The 21068-nt window shown below is 39.2% G+C and overlaps 1 pseudogene; it reads right to left on the bottom strand.

The window, feature by feature from the left end:
- Positions 1-4161: 4161 nt before the first annotated feature.
- On the bottom strand, positions 4162-5501 carry LOC124525080 (dnaJ homolog subfamily A member 1-like; annotated as a pseudogene).
- Between the last annotated feature and the right edge of the window lie 15567 nt (positions 5502-21068).

The raw sequence follows: 21068 nt of genomic DNA, 5'->3' as shown, positions 1-21068 counted from the left end.
AGAGAGAGAGGGGAGGGGGAATGAGTGAGTGAGTGGGGGAGGGGCAGAGAGCAGGAGAGAGAGAGAATCCCAGCCCCCAAAGTGGGGCTCAAATTCACAAACCATGAGATCATGACCTGAGCCGAAATTGGACACTTAACCAACCGAGCCACCCAGGTGTCTCTAGAAGTCATCTTTCTGAGGAATGAGTTGTTGGAGGTGAGGTTCATCTAGAATCAAGTTTGTTAAGTGTGAGGCTGGAGTAGGATGCTGAATTCTGACCTTCTCTAGATGGGAAAAGGCAGTTCCCATATTTTTGTTTTGTTTTGTTTTTCTATAAAATAATTAGCTTCGAATGTAATAGAGGTTTTTCTTGGCAGGAACCTTCAAGATAGTTTTTACTCAATCTCCTTCCTTTTACAGGTAAGAAAATTGGAAGAAATTCTTAGCAGATAATTGGTGCATGCCTGTTATTTTCTAGGCACTGTGGTGGGAAGTAGGGGTATTGTGGGCCAGTCAAGGTTGACTGGTTAGACTAATTAGAGAGAGAGATCATGGATTAGGAGACTAAGTAGGTCTAGACTAGACCAGAGTTAGATTAGTACCCAACCTACTGTTGCTTTGACCAGCAGTCCCGTTTCACCCTCACCAGCTCCTTCGGCACCTTGAATTATATGCTCCCCTTCCCTCGTCCACCCTCTCACTTCTGGCTTTATATCATCTGAGAACAGTGGTTCTCAACACTGCTGGTTTCATCTCTCCCTCAAATACACACATGTGAATACACACATGTAATTTTTCATACCATCTCAGGGCATGCACAGCTCTCTTGAAGTCCATGGGTGTCAGTACAAGAATATGTGCCACATAAAGAAAACTTCATAAGCTATTCACTTTGTTTTGTGGAATTTTGTGGGGTCTGCAGTATTTTTACTATTGGTGAGAATTTTATCAATCACTCAGTGAATCAGTCAATTGACATGCCATTTTTCAGGCACCCGAGGTAAGATAACAACTTTAAAATACAATGCCTGTTTTACCCTAAGGAAATTGAGATAGATGTCAAGCATCAGTCCCTTCAGCCTGTAAATAGTGAGACCAGCGTTTGAACCCAGGCTTCAGACTCTAATTCTAGGGTTTTTCTCTCTCAGAGCAGCTACCTTGAAGTGTCAGAAATACCTATTAAATTGGAGATGCTTTTTCACTATGTAACAGATCACTAGTGTTTTAGGAGTCTGAAAGTGCGGGAGATCAGTAAGGGCTGGAGTACATTGGGAAAGGGAAAACTTCTCATATAGACAATCCATCAGAAGATGAGGTAAGATAGGGATAAGTGAAGTAGGATCAAAATGGTTAATTTTGATTCTACCCAGATGTTTCTAGAAGGATGGAAATTAGTTTGAGGTGCCAAAAAGCAAATTACTGGTATAGTAATTCCTATTGCTTAAGATCTACTTTTAAATATAGATATCTTTACTTAGGTAATCAGTGTTTTTGTTTTGTTTTGTTTTGTTTTGTTTTGTTTTACTTATACCTTACATTTTAAGATGGAGTAAAGAAGAAGGTGTATGGGATCTGGTTACTTCAGCACACATTTATTTATGCGTTACCTAGAAGTGATAGACAGTAATGAGTAATAAACAGTCCTTAGTCTCAAGAAACTTAAATTCTGATTGGAGAATTATGACATCAACCATATCTGAAGAATCTAGAATGTAAAAATATAAAATTTCTTGATAATTTCGGTTCTTCTCATTGTCTTTTATGGACTTCAGTTATATGTAAAATAAAACTATACTATTGTTTGCAATGGCTCCCAAATAACATTTTCGCTTGAAACAGATAAATATCACTCCACAAGTTTAATTAAGAGGCTGAGAATATGGTATAGAACCTTTGAAGGTAACATGTTTAATTTGTGGTTATTTTATTTGAAGCAATTGAATTGGTTTATAACTTATGATGGTCTCACTGAGAACTGTTAAGCTTTCAACTTGCCTTGATCCAAAGCACTCTGGTTTGAGTGTCTTGGTGTGTGTATAAAGTAATTATAGCCTACAGCCTATAGCCTTGAGTACTATTACTATGCTAAGTGCTTTACAAGAATTATCTTGTTGAATTTCCACAACAGTGGCACATGGCACCACTATTGTCCCCATTCTGCAGATGAGAAAGAAAGTCAGCAAAGGAAACCTAATAATCAAGTTAAGAGCCAAAATGGCTTGAAGGATTGTATTCTCCAAATACTCAAGTACAAAGAGTTTAGTAGTAATGACAAATCATTTAATCTTATATAATACATTTTTTTTAATCTAATATCTTTCATTTGTTCATCATTAAGAAAGAGAAGAGTTGAAATTGCTGGGGTATCTTTGGATCACCCCTATGTTTGAACCTACAAACATTAGTGCCAAGTAAGTGTTTCTCATATAGGTTTACTGCGGAATTTCTTTTTTTATCTTTATTTATTTTTAATATGAAATTTATTATCAAATTGGTTTCCATACAACACCCAGTGCTCATCCCAACAGGTGCCCTCCTCAATACCCATCACCCACCCACTCCTCCCTCCCACCCCCCATCAACCCTCAGTTTGTTCTCAGTTTTTAAGAGTCTCTTATGTTTTGGCTCCCTCCCTCTCTAACCTCTTTTTTTTTTTTTTTCTTCCCCTCCCCCATGGTCTTCTGTTAAGTTTCTCAGGATCTACATAAGAGTGAAAACATATGGTATCTGTCTTTCTCTGTATGACTTATTTCACTTAGCCTAACACTCTCCAGTTCCATCCACGTTGCTACAAAAGGCCTTATTTCATTCTTTCTCATTGCCACGTAGTATTCCATTGTGTATCTAAATCACAATTTCTTTATCCATTCATCAGTTGATGGACATTTAGGCTCTTTCCATAATTTGGCTACTGTTGAGAGTGCTGCTATAAACATTGTGACACAAGTGCCCCTCTGCATCAGCACTCCTGTATCCCTTGGGTAAATTCCTAGCAGTGCTATTGCTGGGTCATAGGATAGGTGTATTTTTAATTTTTTGAGGAACCTCCACACTGTTTTCCAGAGTGGCTGCACCAGTTTGCATTCCCACCAACAGTGCAAGAGGGTTCCCATTTCTCCACATCCTCGCCAGCATCTATAGTCTCCTGATTTGTTCATTTTAGCCACTCTGACTGGCGTGAGGTGGTATCTCAGTGTGGTTTTGATTTGTATTTCCCTGATGAGGAGTGACGTTGAACATCTTTTCATGTGCCTGTTGGCCATCTGGATGTCTTCTTTTTTTTTTTTTTAATGCTTTGTAATCAGTATATTAAGGAGACATTCATAAGTATTTCAAGAATTGCTTAATTCTGATATCCAGATTTAAGCTTGTGAACATGACTTTTAAACATACAATTAAAGCTATTCATCATAATTTGCTATACTACCAACATTAAATTACAGTTACTTTGGAACGTAAGTTAAATTGTTTAAAGTAAGCCTGTAACATACCTAAAAAACACCTTCCTAGCTCATACATGCAAATTTACTTTTCTGTGTAAATATCTCTTCACTCTAAGTTACCCTGCTCCCGTAGTCACTACTCTGAAGCTTATCATGGTCCAAAGAGAAGGGAAAAAAATGTAACCAGGACTGGTGTGTGTCTATATATATATATATTAAATATATATATATATTTAAGAAAAAAAGATGGCACAGCAGAAGGGAATGCAGTTCTACAAGTGCAAGCCCTCAAACAGCAGATTATGATAAACACCTTCTTTAGAAAGGTATCCTTTCCACCACTGATACCACAGGCCAAATTACACAGCATGCCATCTTTAAGTAACAGTTGAGGCAACAGAATAAATGCAGAAGCATCACAATGAATCCCACTTAATAGAACTACAGACCAACACTTCTCTACAAATTCTTTTTCTGATTGCCAATTAAACACAAGTTTTAACTTCATAGCTTAACAATTAAGGGTCATACACTGAAGTCAATACATTTACCTAGCATTTTCAGTCTAAACTAGTTCATGTACATAGAGCTGAGATCAATTACAAGGCCGGGCCTCTAACAAATGCTAGGGGAGATTTTTTAAAAGTAGTTTTTACAAGTATTAAACTTATCTTGCACACTGAAGTCATCATACATACAGGGCAAAGTCAGAGCTTTATATTTTTTATTTTTCATTTAACTTTTAAAACACTACTATAGTTGAATATTAAAACAAAAACAATAATAGCAAGTAGTGAGCTATGATTATAGTCCTTCATTCGTTCACTACTGCATATAAAATGCCAGCAGTGTTCTTCACTGGCCCCATTAAGAGGTCTGACACTGAACACCTCCCCTAGGGTGATGTTCATCATCCTCATAGCTTCTCCATTGTAATGGCGCCTTCTTTCCTGATTTGGATCAAAGTCCACCAGTTCTACCTGGTCCATTTCATCAGTCTCTTCTACTTCCTTTCTCTCAGGTAGGAGCTTTTCCAGCAAAGACAGTTTATCAGGAGAGAGAAAGCCATTCTCAGGGAAGTTTACCTTAAATTCGATGATTAGGCGACCCTTTTCGTATGGTCTACGATAAATTGGCATGCCTTCATTCAGCAAACACTTGATATCTCCATGCTTGACAATCTGACCTGGATGAGAGGTAATGACAATGGTTCTGTTGTCTAGAGTAGATATTTGCTTTTGAAAGCCGCACAGTGCTTCAACCAGCTGTATGTCCATACACATGAAAAGATCCTCTCCTCGCCTAGTAAAAACAGCATGGTCCTTCTGATCTAAAACAATGATAATATCTCCTGGTTCCAGTCCAGGTTCTTGGTCTCCTTCACCATGGAATGTTATCTTCTGGCCATCTTTCATGCCTTTGTCAATATGAACTTCTAGAATCTTCTTTTCTCGAGCTATCTTCCTTCCATTGCAGCTTTTACATCTGTCTTTAGGACTGATCCGTTCCCCATGGCCCTGGCACTCCATGCACACAGATTGAATTTGCTGAACCATTCCAGGTCCTATCTGATGAATTCTTATTTGCATTCCAGTACCTCGGCAATAGGGACAACATTCTACCTCTCCTTTCTTACCACCTCGGCCTTCACATTTGTCGCAAATCACATTCTTTTGCAGAGCTAGTTTTCTTGTTGCACCATTATATAAATCTTCTAAGGTTACAGAGAGCTGATGCACAACATTTTTACCTCTCCTCTCTCTCTGCATCCTTCCTCCTCCTCCAAAAAACATATCAAAGATGTCCATGGGGGAGCTGAAACCACCACCTGCTCCACCTTCTTTAATTGCCTGTTCTCCTCCTTTGTCATATAATTCCCTTTTCTTCGTATCAGAGAGCACTTCATAAGCTTGAGAAATCTGTTTAAACTTCTCTCCTTCATTTGGATTCTTGTCAGGGTGGTACTTCAAAGCCAATTTCCTGTAAGCCTTTTTCAATTCTTCCTGGGTGGCATTGGGTTTGACCCCCAAAACATCATAGTAAGTAGTTTCTTTCACCATTTTCTACAGCCGGTGAGGGGGCCAATGCCGGTGTGGGGGAGCGGGAAGGAGCGTGTTGCTGGGCGCAGCTCGGGCAGCCGCCGCTCCTCCGCTTTTCAGCGAGTGTTCTGGAAAGTTCCCTGGATGTCTTCTTTAGAGAAGTGTCTATTCAAAGTTCTAGAATGTCCATGTCTCTGCAGATTATGGATTGCCTTAGTTTCTATGATAAGAAGTAATTCTACTGCATAATAATAATTCTCAAAGTATATTAAAATTTATTATAGTTGTATTGTATATTATCTTGCATCATTACATGCATTATATGGAAAAGCATTATATGCATTATATGGAAAACAATGCATTGCATTATGTCATCATATTTAACTAGCTAATTGTGAACCTGTTTCCCTTGTTTGTAAGCAACTTGGTTTCCTGGCAGCTCAAGGAGGTTGTTAGTTGCATAATTTTTCACAACCAGTAAGTGAAGAACCAGGATTCAAACGCAGTCCTGAATGACTCCAGAAACATGCCCTTCACCCCAAGTCAAGATTTACTTTATAATCACACTCCTTTTATCTAAGTTTGAATTGTAAATTTACCAAATATATTGGAGTCACTGTATATGTAAGAGTGTAAAGAACATACCTTAGAAAGTTGTGTGCCAGAAGAAACTGGATGTACATGACTCATCATCATCGTCTAGAGAACTGTCACCCTGTGCTATAGTCATATAAAATTATTTATGGAAACTCAGTCAAACAAAACACAGGGGGGATGTATTGTTTATACATATAATAATATGTTAAGTGAGGTTTTCTTTTCTGTTTTGATTGAATACCCAAGAAAAGAGATGGCTCTTATTCTCACCTTCCAAAGTGAGATGTGAATCTACTTGGCCTGAACTGCTAAAGAAGATGGTCAAAAATCAATTGGAGTCTTCAGCTTTTTGCCAAGATAGAATAACAGGGGTCAGTTTTACCTTCTTTCCTGGGAGGGGGTGCATAGTTCCTGTTCCCACTGGGCCCCCCAGGGAAAACCTCATGATGTATAAGACTCTGTATAGAACACTCAGAAGGGCTTGGTTCAGCAAAGGAATGATTAGCCCCAGAATGACCACTACTCTGATTCCACCTTTTCTAAGTTACGTAACCACAATAAGATGTCACTATACAACTATTGAGCGACTAGGGAAAAAAATCTGACCATACCAAATATTGGTGAGGATGTGTAGGAGTTGGAACTCTCAGATACCACTGGTGGGAATGTAACATGCTATGCCCATTTGAAAAACAGGCAGTATCTTATAAAGTTAAATGTGCCCCAGCCATCTCACTGCTTGGTACTTGCATAGGAGAAATGAAAAATTATCTTTACAAAGACTTATACTTAAATGTTTGTAGCAGCTTTATTTACAACAGCCTCAAGCTGGAAACAACCAAGATGTCCATTAATAGGTAAATAAATAAACATATCATAGTATAGCCATACAATGCAATACTGGTCAGTGATAAAAAAGAGTGAACTATTGAACATTGAAATGAGTGAATCTCAAAATACTGTGCTGAATGAAAGAAGTCATACAAAAAAAGAGTGCATACTTGTACAACAATGTGAATATACTTAATACTAATGAAATATATGCTCAAGAAGGGTTGAAATAATAAATTTTATGTCATGTATATCTTGCAATTAAAAAAAAGTAAATACTGTGTGATTCTATTTATATACAAATCTAGAAAATCAGCTAATATATAGTGACAGAAAGAAGATCAGTCGTTTCTGGAGGGGCCAGCAAGGAGGGGGAAGGGTTACAAAGGGGGATGAGCCAACTGTTGGCTGTGATGGACATGTTCCTTATGTTGACTGTGGTGTGGCTTCATTGGTGTGTGAGTGTATGTCAAAACTTCGAATTGTACACTTTACGTGCAATTTACTATATGCCAGTTATAGTTTAGTAAACATTCCTTTTTTATTTTTATTTTTTAGAAGTTTATTGGGGCGCCTGGGTGGCGCAGTCAGTTAAGCGTCCGACTTCAGCCAGGTCATGATCTCGTGGTCCGTGAGTTCGAGCCCCGCGTCAGGCTCTGGGCTGATGGCTCAGAGCCTGGAGCCTGTTTCTGATTCTGTGTCTCCCTCTCTCTCTGCCCCTCCTCCGTTCATGCTCTGTCTCTCTCTGTCCCAAAAATAAATAAACGTTGAAAAAAAATTAAAAAAAAAAAGTTTATTTATTTTTAGAGAGAGCAAGTGAGTGGGGGAGGGGCAGAGAGAGAAGGAGAGAGAATCCCAAGCATCCTCTCTGCTTAGTGCAGAGCCTGATATGGGACTCAATCCTATGAACTGTGAAATCATGATCTGAGCTGAAATCAAGCGTTGGAGGCTTAACCAACTAACCCATCCAGGCGCCCCAAGTTATTCCCTTTTTTTTTTTTTTTCAAAATCAAAAATAGTGTTATTAATTCTGGTGTCTCTGAAGCACGAAAAAAGAAAGAAAGAAAGAAAGAAAGAAAAAGAAAGAAAGAAAGAAAGAAAGAAAGAAAGAAAGAAAGAGAAAGAAAGAAAAGAAAAAAAGAAACCACTCTTCCCACATTCCAGCCCCCAGTCCAGGCCAAGGGGCTGCCCCTGCAGGCAGTGCAGGCCCAGGGGCCAAGACAGTCCTGGCCACGGGCTCGAAATGGGACCAGCCCATGGGTTTGACTTCTAGGGCCTGGCTGGGAGGCTGCCTGCCTCAGTTTAGGGAGCCCAGGCCCTCGACTAGGGATGAGAGATCAGGGATCAAGGCCGGAGGTCTGGGCCACTTAGATCCATCCCTTTTTTAAAAGTGACTTCAGCTGCTCACCCCCCCCCCCCCATTTTTAATCTCAGAGATTTAAAAATGCCAAAAAAAATTGGACATTAAGAAGACTTCTTTAGAACTTCTGATTGTGTTCAGAATCCTCTTCTCTATTGAGATAGAGCAGGAGTGTCTATATCATCCACCCAAGAGGAGCTTCAACAAATAATTTGAAAAGCTTGATATGTGACTCCTGCATTTTGAGGGGTGCTGTAGATTGGTTTTTGACTCACATCTGAGACATCTTAAGAGTGAGAGATTGGGTGAATGACCTGGCAGAGCAGAAGACTGAGTGTTATTAAGTAACTGCCCTGCTATAGACTTGGGGTCAAAATAACACATTTTGCCTGAGTCTGTCTTGTAGTATATTTATGGCAGTCCTGTAGGGTGATGGGAACCCAACATAGAGGTTCAGAGGTGCACTGTGGAGACCCAGGGGTTGAAGAAGGAATCTTAACTGGCTAGTCAAACTACTCACCACTTCTATCAACTACAAAGAGTCTCTCTAAAGAATCCTCAACGATCCTCTTCAAAGGAAGAATGAGCTCTCATACCCAAGTTGACTCAGAAAACCAATCCAGCTATTATACTAGCAGGAACATTTTAAATACAGATCAGAGACATTTTTGAGACATAAGTGACCTAAGTTTATATTAACTGTTTTAAAATGTACCCATGATTTGTTTTAATCAGGTATGGTAAGACATACAGACATGACATACAGATTTTCATAAAGGGAAAAAAAAATTCTTTTTAATGTTTGTTTATTTTTGAATTTTTTTTTTTCAACGTTTATTTATTTTTGGGACAGAGAGAGACAGAGCATGAACGAGGGAGGAGCAGAGAGAGAGGGAGACACAGAATCGGAAACAGGCTCCAGGCTCTGAGCCATCAGCCCAGAGCCTGACGCGGGGCTCGAACTCCCGGACCGCGAGATCGTGACCTGGCTGAAGTCGGACGCTTAACCGACTGCGCCACCCAGGCGCCCCAATGTTTGTTTATTTTTGAGAGAGAGAGTAAGAGAGCATGTGCAGGCGAGGGACAGGGAGAGAGGGGAATAGGGGATCTGAAGCAGGCTCTGCGTTGACAGCAGAGAGCCCAATGTGGGCTCCAACTCATGAAGAGTGAGATCATGGCCTAAGCTGAAGTCAGACATTTAACCGACTGAGCCACCCAAGTGCCCCAAAGGAAAAAAAATTTTTATACGCACGGATTCCTGGATGCAGGAGGCATGGCATGCCACACAGGACAACAAGAGAAAGCAACAGGGTTGGTTAGGAGGCAGAGGAAGTGGGGGGAAAATGTGGGCAAGAGCCTTCATGGTGGTTTCCATGGGAAAGATAATTCAGAGAAACCAGGTTTGGAGTTAGCTAGTTTGAATAGTTTCAGTGGGCCCTGAGGCGTAGGGGTTTCTCCTACTTGTCTGGTACCTGACACTGGGGTGATTAGGGGAAGTGGATAGTGGCTTGGGATGTGAGAGCCCCTGAGATCCCAGTAAAGGTGGTGGTTGGGGGTAGGAGCTCTGGATTGGTTGTTTTGCTTTTGAAGAGCATGCTGTTGGGTACATGTTTACTATCCTAGGAATTAGCTAAATGCAGGAGGGATAGTCCCTTCTGGTGTCAGTAAGACCTCAAGATGTCAAAGCTAACAAAGTAAAAAACATGACTAATATACAACTAAGAGTGAGAAGAGCAGGAATAGAATGAACCATGGAGCAAGTTTAATGATCAGAAGTACTTTTGGAATTATTAAAAAATATATTTTTATGAATTAAGGTTTCTGAAACTTTCTTGTGCATACAAATCACCAGGGATCTTATTAAAATGCAGATTCTTATTCAGTAGGTCTGGGTTAGGACCTAAGAGTCTGCATTTCTCACAAGCTATAGTGCTGCTGTTGTAAGGTAACATAGCAAAGTTGTAAGTGGCTGAATGAATAATGGTTAAGAATCTGGGTTAAAATTTGAGTTCTATTGCTTGTTAGTTGGATGATTCTTGGCAAGTTATTTAACATGTGGAAGCCTTATATCCCTTATCACAAAATGGGAGTAATAATTATCACAGAAGATGTTGTGATGGTTGAATGAAGTATTACTTAACAGTGCTTAATGAGAGGCAGTAGGGGCGCCTGGGTGGCTCAGTCGGTTAAGCGTCCGACTTCAGCTCAGGTCACGATCTCACGGTCCGTGAGTTCGAGCCCCGCGTCGGGCTCTGGGCTGATGATGGCCCAGAGCCTGGAGCCTGCTTCTGATTCTGTGTCTCCCTCTCTCTTTGACCCTCCCCCGTTCATGCTCTGCCTCTCTCTGTCTCAAAAATAAATAAACATTAAAAAAAATTAAAAAAAAAATAAGACAAGTGGCAGGGGGAGCAGGGCAGGTGGGATTTCTAAGGAAATTTAGGGTTTCCTAAATTGCAAGTGTGGGATAATTTAAGGAATTCATCCTTGCAAGGATCCCTTTTGCCATCTATCTGACAAGGAGTTACTTGGTTTCTGTATTTCCAGGGAAGGGAAGAATTCACATGGAGGCCACTGCTTTGTTCATTTCAAAAAGTTTTTACTATTTTGAGATAAAATCAGCTCCTACTAGTTCTGTCCCCTGAGGCAACATAAAAGTCTTACTGACCCCCTCTCATTTTTTCTGATATATCCAGAGATTCACATTTAACCAAACCAACTTAGTCATTCACGATACAGTAAGTCCTTGGTTTGCACGCATAATTCATTCCAGAAACATGCTTGTAATCCAAAGCACTTGTATATCAACGTGAATTTCCCCCACAAGAAATAACGGAAACTCAGATGATTTGTTCGACAACCCCAAAATATTCATATAAAAATGATTACAGTACTGTAATACAATACACAATAATAAAGAAAATACAAAATATGAAGAAAAATAAACAAATTAGCCTGCAGTTACTTTTGAAAACCTTCATGGCTGGTGTGAGGGAGATAAGAGAGGATGTTATTATGTAGGACAACTTTCACTATCACGAATGGAATCGCTGCTCTCTATTGGCTCTAAATTGCACTGTATGTTTCCTTAGTGTCTGTCCACTCAAATATTTCTGCTTTGTCTGTAGAGCTATGGTGGATGCTAATGATATTTTTCTAGTGTTAAAGTCCTGTGGAAAAAATTATGTTAGATCCATAGAAATGAACATCAGAAAGACTGAAAATCTATTGTTTGTTCTTAAAATCAAAAATCTCTCTGCCACTTATTGGGTAGCTGATCTTTTCTGTCTTATTCTAGTCTAATCTTCAAATTTTGCAGTTCTTGTTTCATAGTCTTCTTTTAAATATTAAATGAGATAATCATATGAGGTACTTTGTGTCTTCCAGAGTACAATATCAAAGTAGAAAACTAAAGAAGTTGACTATGGTCTTGCTGAGGGCTTCTTCTATCTCATTCACTCCCCTTTTGTGGACCACAATATTGAGATACCAGAAAAAGTGCTGAAGAACTTACACCCCCCCCCCCACCACTACCACATGTCTCCAAGGATACATGTCTTCTGAGGATGGGGAACGCCATGTTCTACTTAATGTTGTGATCTTTCAAATATTTAGCTTATCAGATTCTGTGGACTTTTTTTTATAGACAAGAACAAAATGGCATATTTTGGGTAAAGTGGGACATCAGAAGAGTTTGAGGAAAGAGGCTGCAGTTGGGAGGGTGATGATAGCTTTTATGGCTACCCCAAATCTCTCTGGGCCTTAGCACTGGTGCTAAAAAAACAGATCCCAAAGTGAAGTATTAATATTAGGCTTTTTCTATTCTTGAAAGACTGATAAAATTACATGGAGGTAATACGTTTTCATTGTTTCCTCTGAACTTAAGCTCTTACACCTTCAACTTGTATGTTATAGATAATGAAGACTATTAGCTTAAATATTACAAAAACTACATGCCATTTAAAGCAAGCACTTGGGCTCAAAACAAGCTCTGTTGCATTTAACATATCTATTCTAGAGACATTTTATTGACCAGACAGCCCAATTAGGTTTGTAAAATAATGTCAAGAAGATCTGCCTTATATGTCCTCTGTTAATAGCCCTTACGACTCCATTAAATTTGCTCTTACACAGGAGTTATTGCTTATGTGGAGAGAACAGGAAATTGGTATATTGCACATAGAAAGCTGTTGCTTTCAAACCTGCCTTCCAGAATACTTAAAGGCATAGCAGCTGTCAATATAGCTCTTTGATAAAGCCATTTTCTTTGGTCAGCCCTTCCTTGCTAGAACTCCAGTAATTGAACAGGGTGTTATTGGGCCCTCTTGGAAATCTGCCTGAATCATTTGGAAAGGAAACACGTTTCAGTACTGACTTCAATAGAAACACAAAGTTTCTACATGAAAGATTTTTGCTTTTAGCTTGCACAGCCATATGGAGACTGAGAGGGTGGCCGATCACTCTTAGAACTGGTAGAGCATTCAAAGGATATCTGTCAACAAAGGCAGTGTGTTTGGGTATGTGAGGTCACCTGAGGTAGCCTTGTTTGGCATCCTGGAGATTGAATCTTTTACCTCTACCCTCTGCTGCAGTCTCCAGAGTGTGGCACATGAAGTATTTGGCCCAAGGTCTTCAGCCTTTTCAACAGACGGTAACTGAATAAGAAGAGAAGCTATGGAAGGTGTGATGCTTTAAGACTCTTTGATGGTAGGTTTCAAAAAAAAAAAAAACAAAAAAAAACCTACCGAAACTACCTTGCATTAGTTCAGATAAAGCTTGATGTGTTACATAAAGCCTGAAGTCTCTTTGAAATCTTAACATAAGAGAAATTTATTTCTTGAGCTTGGAAAGCCTCCTTGGTGAGGATGGGATGGCTGCTCCAAGCATGCTGTCAGAACTTAGGCTAAGAAGGCTGTGACATCTTCAACACAAGGCTTTCACTATTGCCTTTGTGGGCACCCAGCTGGCCTATGAGGAAAGACAGCCAGTGAAGAGTCATGGGGGAGGTTCTTACTGCCAAGCCTAAAGTGGAGAATGTCACTTCCTCTCACATTCTGTTGGTCAGGGCCCAGTCACATGGCCACAGATAAATACAGAGGAGGCTGGGAATATACTTGGCTGTGTGCCCAGGGTGAAAGGAAATGGATATATAAATATTCATTTGGTATTTATTGGTAAATACCAATGGTAATTAGCTGGCCATGTAATGGTAATTGGTAAATAGCTGGCCAGTCTACCACATAGCTTAAGCCAAATGGGATTTATGACAAGAGTATAGAGGTTCTCACAGAATCCTACATCTTCAGGAAAGGACTGGTCCTAGAAATAAGACAGCTCTCTCTCTCTCTTTCTCCCTGTTTATTTTTGTGTCACTGTTTCATCCCACTATTTTTTTAAGCTGCTCCTTTATCCACAAGGCAGAATATGGCTGCTCCATAGCCCTGTTTTCTCACATTATAGTCTTGACTGCATGCATACATTAACTACTTTCCTAGTTTCAATTCCAAATTTCTAAGCATGAGAATTTGATTGGCCTCAGCTGCCCTAGTTCAATTCAGCTGAGACCAATAGTGAGGGTCCCAAAGTGCAAGCTTGGCTTCCACATTCCCCACCTTCCACTACTGTGATCTATGGAAGGAGACAGTTTTCAGAAATGGATAGTTCTGAGCTGGACCACCAAAACTATCCAAATGTTAAAAGTTGCTCAGGACTTTTTAGCCACAGACTGTGTACTACAGGACGGCAAAAGGTGAGGCTCTTTTGGCTATAGCTCCGGTGTGTCCGCTTCTCTCCCTGTCACCCATTTCTTTGTATTTGTCCCTTTGTGACATTTCATACATCCTGACTTAGCAAGTGACACCACCACTTCTATGTCTTGAGACAGAAAGAATCACTTCCGTGTATGTAAATATGTAACAGGTCTAATTTTTATTTAGAGCATTTTTCATTTTTTGTTATGCCAGCTCCTTCAAGCTAATAAAAGTAGTGACCTAAAAATTAAATTAATGAAGCATACAAGAGAATGCAGAAGCTAGGAAGGATTTTTCCTTATCCTGGAGTCCATGGTATTCTATCACTATTATGAAATATTCTGTTTTAAGATTCATCTTATTTTTAAGGTGGAAGAAATATATATCCAGAAATGAATCTGTCTTACTCTGGTTTTCACTGTGATTTCATAAAATGCTTACTGTAGAATGGTGAATCAAGGCCTAGTTTGGCAATTCAATTAATGTCTTTGAGCCTCATCTGTAAAATAAGGATTGTAATACATACTGGGAAGATTAAATGTAATAGTTTATGTTAAAAAGTTTCGTAGAGTCTGCCACAAGTTAAACATAGAATTATAATATGACCCAACAATTCTACTCCTAGACATGATACTCCCAAGTAATTGAAAACAGGTGTCCAAACAAAAACTTGTACATGAATGTTCATAGCAAAACTGTTCACAAGAGCTAAAAGATGAAAACAGCACAAATGTCTGCCAAGTGGTAAAGGTAAATAGGTAGATAAGTAAATAAGCTGTGGTATGTCCGTACAATAAAATGTTGTTCATCCATGAAAAGGAATGAAGCCCTAATACATGATGCAAGATGAATGAATCTGGGAGCATGCTAAATGAAAGAAGACAAAAACAAAACATTACATATTGTATGATCTCATTTATATGAAATATTCAGAACAGGCAAATCTATAGGGATGGAAAACAGATTAGAGGTTTTCAGAGGCGGGGGAAAGTGGAAATGGACAGTGATGGCCTGATGGAAACAGTTAGTGGTGATGACAGTGGTGATGATTGCACAGTATCATAAATGTACTTAATGCTACTGCATTGTACACTTTTCAGTGGGGAAAATGGTAAATTTTGTGTTATTTCTACTTTATCACAGTAAAAAAGGGCACCTAAGTCCCCCAACCTCTTTTTAAAAAAAGCTTTGTAAGTACTAAAATGCTATATGAGTTTAGCTCATGTGTTTAGCTCATTATTATTTTTTTGCCTTTTATGAAAGTGGCTGTCTTAGGTAGCAGTAGGCATTTCATTTCTCCCTGGTATTTGGTGGTTTTTTCAAAACACCTCTCAATGACCCAGTTGAGGACCAATTCCAACCTTTGCCTCTTCAATTCAAAGTCCTTCTCCTCACTCCTACGAAGAAACCTTCATCATCGTTTCTTCAAGAAGGAAGAGAGGTAGAGAGATGCTGCTCCTAAGTTGTCCTCTAAATAATCAATGAATTTTTGTTCAGCTAGTGGCTACCTAACTTTCTACAAAATAACGTAAAGATTAGGTTGTACACTCAAAAGGAACAAAGCAAGAAAAGGTCCCAAGTTCTGGATTGTGGTGGCGTTTATTAGTGCTTACCCCATTTCTGGTTCTCTCCTTTGTGTGGACTGGGCAGGACTAGACTTCCCAGCTCTCTGGGTTCCGAGGCAGGGTCATATGACTAATTCTACCAAATGACATGGAGACATTTAAGAGACAGTGCGTCATCCCTTACTCTTTCTTCCTCTGCTGCAATGACTCTTCTGCAGGGGACCATAGGGGAACAGAAAAACCCTGATAGGGTAGGGATACTGATAGGAATGATGTTGACTGATCTTCCAGGTTGAGCAGAAAAGGAAGGGTCTGCCTGTCTAAGATCAACCAGGATTCCTCGGGGAAATTGTCTCCAGGATATTCTAGTATCTAGATTACCTATTTCTCCAATATTCCTAGAACTTCCACCCCTGCACACATCAGTCAATTTCAGGTGGTACATTACTAGCACCAGCCCTTGGGGATCACGAGCTGGTCAGCACATAACCCCTGCCATCAGGAAGCACATGGTCCAATGGAAGAGACGAAAAAGGGGAGAGATGATTATAAAACAGTGAGGTGAGTGTGGCCACTGAGGTCAATCGAGAGAGCTGTGGAGCACAAAAGTGAACCCTGTAACCCAGTCTGCTGGGCAGGGGGTTAGGGAAAGCTTCCTCAAAGAGGTTGCTACTAAGCAGAACTGGGATGCATTGAGCTATGAGGAATTTGGAAGACAGGTTTTGTTCTCACTCCAGGGATGGTGTCAGAGAAAAGGTGATTTGGGCATTTAGATTTATAAATGGAATTAATTTCTCATTGAACATGATTGTATGTGGTAGAAACTCTAGTCCTGTTGGTAGGATAGTTCCATTAGCAGTGATTCCGAGAGAGAGTAGAGAATGGTGGTTATGAGTTGTATGTGATCAGACAGACCATTTCAATGCTGGCTTAGTCCTTTTTTTTTTTTTTTTTTTTAACTGTATGAGTTTGGTAAAATTACTTCTTTATATCTCAACTTTTGTTTCTTCTTTAAATATGAAAATGTGGGTGATAATCTGTTGCTGGTTATGAAGTTTCTACCTCCAAAGCTTGATGGCATTTACAATGATATGGTTAAGTTGCTGATAGCAAGTTGTTTTAAGACCTTTGCTAACATACTGACATAGTGTTACTGGAAAAACACTACCAGTTTCCAAATAACTGACCCAAAAGAAACACAGGGGGATCCAAACTACTAAGGAGGGGGGGCTGAAACTTAATTTTAGCAGTGTTAAATTATTGCTGTCATTTTCTGGCCCCTACTAAAGAGGAAGCTGAAGTCAGATGCTTAACCAGCTGAGCCCCCCAGGCACCCCAAGATACTTTTTAAAAAATATATTTATTTATTTTGAGAGAAAGAGAGAGAGTGTGTGCATGAGCATGTGAGCAGGGGAGGGTAGAGAGAGAGGGAGAGAGAATTCCCAGTAGGCTCCACGCTCAGCACAGAGCCCGACCTGAGCCAAAACCAAGAGTCGGATGTTTAACAAACTGAGCCACCCACATGCCCCCAAGATATGTTTTGTAAATAGGAATATAGTGCTTCTCTTATAGATCTCTTTCCTCATTTACCCTATTTTGAAGTTTATAACCAGTTGAGTTGTAACTCTGTGTTTGATCTTTGGCTTGATTAATATGTGCATGCTTCGGAGTTGGTTCTAGGTAAGGATTCTGAGCGCACAGTCCTTTCATGAGCCTGTCCTTGGAATTCTCCTCTCTACCCAGCCCTGGTGGAGAGGAAACACTGGGCAGACACCCAGGTGCTACTGAAGAGAAAGCTTAAGAGCAGAAACTGCTGCTTCTAGAACTTAAGTACAGGGACTGACTGTCCTTAAATCTCTTTGCCTGTGGGTATAATACAGACTATTGTGCTGCAGTGGGCAGCGGGAGGGAGATTCTACTCCTCAGACTCAGGTCTCAAGGAACTTCCAAAGCTGTATAATCAAGCACTTGAATAAGCTCTTAATGAGGCTGTCAATCTGCAGACCACATACCTTGGCAGAAATTGGGACATGCTAAGTGGAAGGAATTAATCAAGATTTGTGAATTGGATGGTGGGTCACTTGCCTTCTAATGTTTGAAAAGGAATGAGGAGCTGAAAGTGAGCATTACTTTGGTGTCAAGGTAAGTGGATATTAAATATGTGACCCTCCCTGACAGCTTCAGGCAGCTTCACAGAGAGTTAAACTTACGGGATGGCATGGTAATTAATGTCAAGAAGCTGTTATAAGTTGACATCGTTCTGAAAAGCACAGAGTCTGAAAGGAGTGAGTATATTTCTGGAAAAGATATTTTTCAGGGTTTAGTGGGCTGAGGTGTTCTTTCCAGGTGGTGTTTTATGATGTCACATTAATCAAGGAGGGTCTTTGCACATCCGCAAGTGTGAAGACCGTAAATCGTGGGCCTGTTCCCTGCTCTCTGGTAGAGTCCTGGAGATAAGGACACGGGGTGTCTAGTGAATCCTAACGACACAGATGCTCCTTTAGGTTGTTTTTCAAGGTGATGTTTGCAAAATCGATGGCAGAACATGTGTAATAATATTTAGTGCTTTAAGTTCTAAAAGGAAAAAACTAATCCAGTCAGTGGCAGAACAAAGTTCTATATTTACATTTTTTAATTAACTAAGAAATGAGTAACAGTCTCTATTTAGAACTCTCTAAACTCTACTTTAACTCTTTTGACTCTCCCTGACCTGCTTTGCCTTACCGTACTTCGGTGACCTCTTAATGAGAAGAAGAAAACCTAGTCTAGTCTCTGCCTTTTGCCTTCTTTAGTGCCCCAATCCATAATTACCCCTATTTTGTTCCTCCCTTTTCTTCATTAAAGCTCTGGTAGATGTTGTAGGCACAGGATCCAGGTCCCATTTTCAGTCAGTATGCACATACTCCCTGCTGCTTCGAGTGGCCAAAGTAATGGTTAATACCCTCCAACCTTCTCTGGGGAACTGCCTGCTCTATAGCCCAGAGGATTCTGGGATTTACATCCTCTTCACCTGATGCTGATGACTGACTGATAATGGGTACAAAGCCTGGCCTCCTTGCCTGAGGTTGGGACAGTGGTGGATCAGGCCATGAGTAGACAATCTGAAAGCACATCCTTTTGTGTTTATTCTGCTTTGCTCAGTCCTTTGTAGGGCCTTCCCAAGAAGCACTTCCTCAGTTACATGCCTGTATCTCTCACCTATTTCTAGGATGTCTACCTAACCAACTCTGGTCCATCTCAGTCTTTCGAGAATATTTACATATGAATAAGGTTATTGCACACACATATCTAAGAGTTCACAGGTTCACAAAGTCCTATTCATTTTATGAGAAGTCCCTTTCAGCAGCTCTAATCAGTGAAATGTCATTTACTTAGTAATAGACTTCACATTTTTAGACAATGTGGGAGACAGTTTTCATGGGAATTGTTACTGATCCTACTTATCTTTTTAGAACAACCTATCATTAAGGCCACAAAATGGTTGATACCATAAATATAAGATTATAAAACTTAAAAAAAATTATTTAGGGGCGCCTGGGTGGCGCAGTCGGTTAAGCGTCCGACTTCAGCCAGGTCACGATCTCGCGGTCCGTGAGTTCGAGCCCCGCGTCAGGCTCTGGGCTGATGGCTCAGAGCCTGGAGCCTGTTTCCGATTCTGTGTCTCCCTCTCTCTCTGCCCCTCCCCCGTTCATGCTCTGTCTCTCTCTGTCCCAAAAATAAATAAACGTTGAAAAAAAAATTTAAAAAAAAAAAAAAAAAAAAAAATTATTTGAAGATATAAGAGAATGTAGTTATGAGGAATTATCCTTTACAACCCTAGGATGTATCAATGACTACTATTGTAGTAAAGGTAATCTTGCCGACAGGTGAATGCTAGGTAGGGTCTCCTATTGGTGTCTTGTAAGCTGCCCTTTGTAAGTCACATGGAGCATTGCAGAGTTACTATTGGTTGTTCAGTGGGGAACGACAGTGATCACAATAGGAATGAGAAATACGACACATGAAATAAAGAGACATAGTCAAGTGTAGTCTTGTATGTTACAGTCAGTGTTAGAACATGCACTTTTTGCAACACAAACTTACATGAACCGCATAGCTATGTTCCCAATAAGGAAAGTAGTTTATCATTAAAATGGATGGTTGAATGAATGTTCCTCTTTTTTTCCTGTTAGAAGAACACAATTGTTTAAAAAAAAAATGCAAACAATCTAGAAGAATAAAATGTAAAAGTAGAAAACTTCTTTGTCTTTTACTTTATATTTCTACTCTAATATTAAAAGAGACAGGCACCGTTTTTACTTAACACTTTATCCTTCCAAATATTTTTTGTACCTACAAATATGTAATTAGATGGGTCTATTCTCACATTACCACAAAGGCACAGTTATAGCTTTTCTAAACCTCTATATGTAATTGTATTATAATTTTGTTCTTCAACAAAATTCCTACTTCATTCATCAGTGTATCATCTATATCCTTTTGTGTTGGCGCATGTGGAGCTACCAGTTTATTTTTTAAATAACTACATACTGTATTGTAGATACATTTGGAAGGAGAGTTACTGAATTAGGTTTATTGAACTCTCCAACCATTTGGAAGGAGAGTTACTGACTTAGGTTTCTCTCAAGGTCTTTAGCAATACGAAAGTGGTTACTGGCTAACTTAGTTAAAATCTTAGTCATATTTTTAGAAAGTCAGAATAGGAACCAAATCACCAACTAAATGTTTGCTGTGTATTGCTAATCACTAACTTAACTTGTAAATGTTTGCTCTCTATTGCAAATCACTAACTTACATTCAAAGGTTTCTTTTTCTATTAGTCTGCTTTGGGTTTTTTGTTTGTTTATTTTTACAATTATTATTTCAAAGTTGGAAATCAGTATTTACCTGTTCTGTGCTATGTTCTAGGAAATTTGAGAAAGAAGAACTCTAGAGTCAGGCAGACTGACTGTAAATCCTTGTTCTAACTATTTTCAACTATATGATCTTGGAAAATCATTTATACCTTTCAATTTGCCTTCTTTGTAAAATGGAAACAATAATCTTTAGCTCATAGGCTGTTTTCACTATTAAATGAAACACTGTATATAACATCAGTCAGCACAGTATCAAGTTGTAGGTTCTCAATAGAGTTTTAATTATCGAATTTTATATATTAGATTAAAAACATAAAGTTGTTGATATTCAGTCTTTTTTTTTACTTACAAAAAAAGGGCAATTTCAAATGGTTTAACTATATATATGTGTGTGTGTGTATATATACACATATATACATATACATGTAACATATATATGTAACATATATGTGTAACATATATATATACATATACACACACATATATGTAACATATATGTGTGTTAACACTTCATAGTGACTGCCATCAAAGACTCTTCATTGAGGGGACAGTAAACTTAGATATGTTTTTCAATTGCTATTTTAAGGCTAAATAATCAATATAAGACATGAGGGATTCTAATATAATATAACAATAATAATAATAATA

The sequence above is a fragment of the Lynx rufus genome, unplaced genomic scaffold (genome assembly GCF_022079265.1).
Source record: "Lynx rufus isolate CCGP_SWC_20201006 ecotype Redwood Valley unplaced genomic scaffold, mLynRuf1.p SCAF_10, whole genome shotgun sequence".
In the NCBI taxonomy this organism is placed as follows: Eukaryota; Metazoa; Chordata; class Mammalia; order Carnivora; family Felidae; genus Lynx; species Lynx rufus.
The sequence above is the reverse complement of the archived record's forward strand: the minus strand, read 5'-3'. Positions and strand labels throughout refer to the sequence as shown.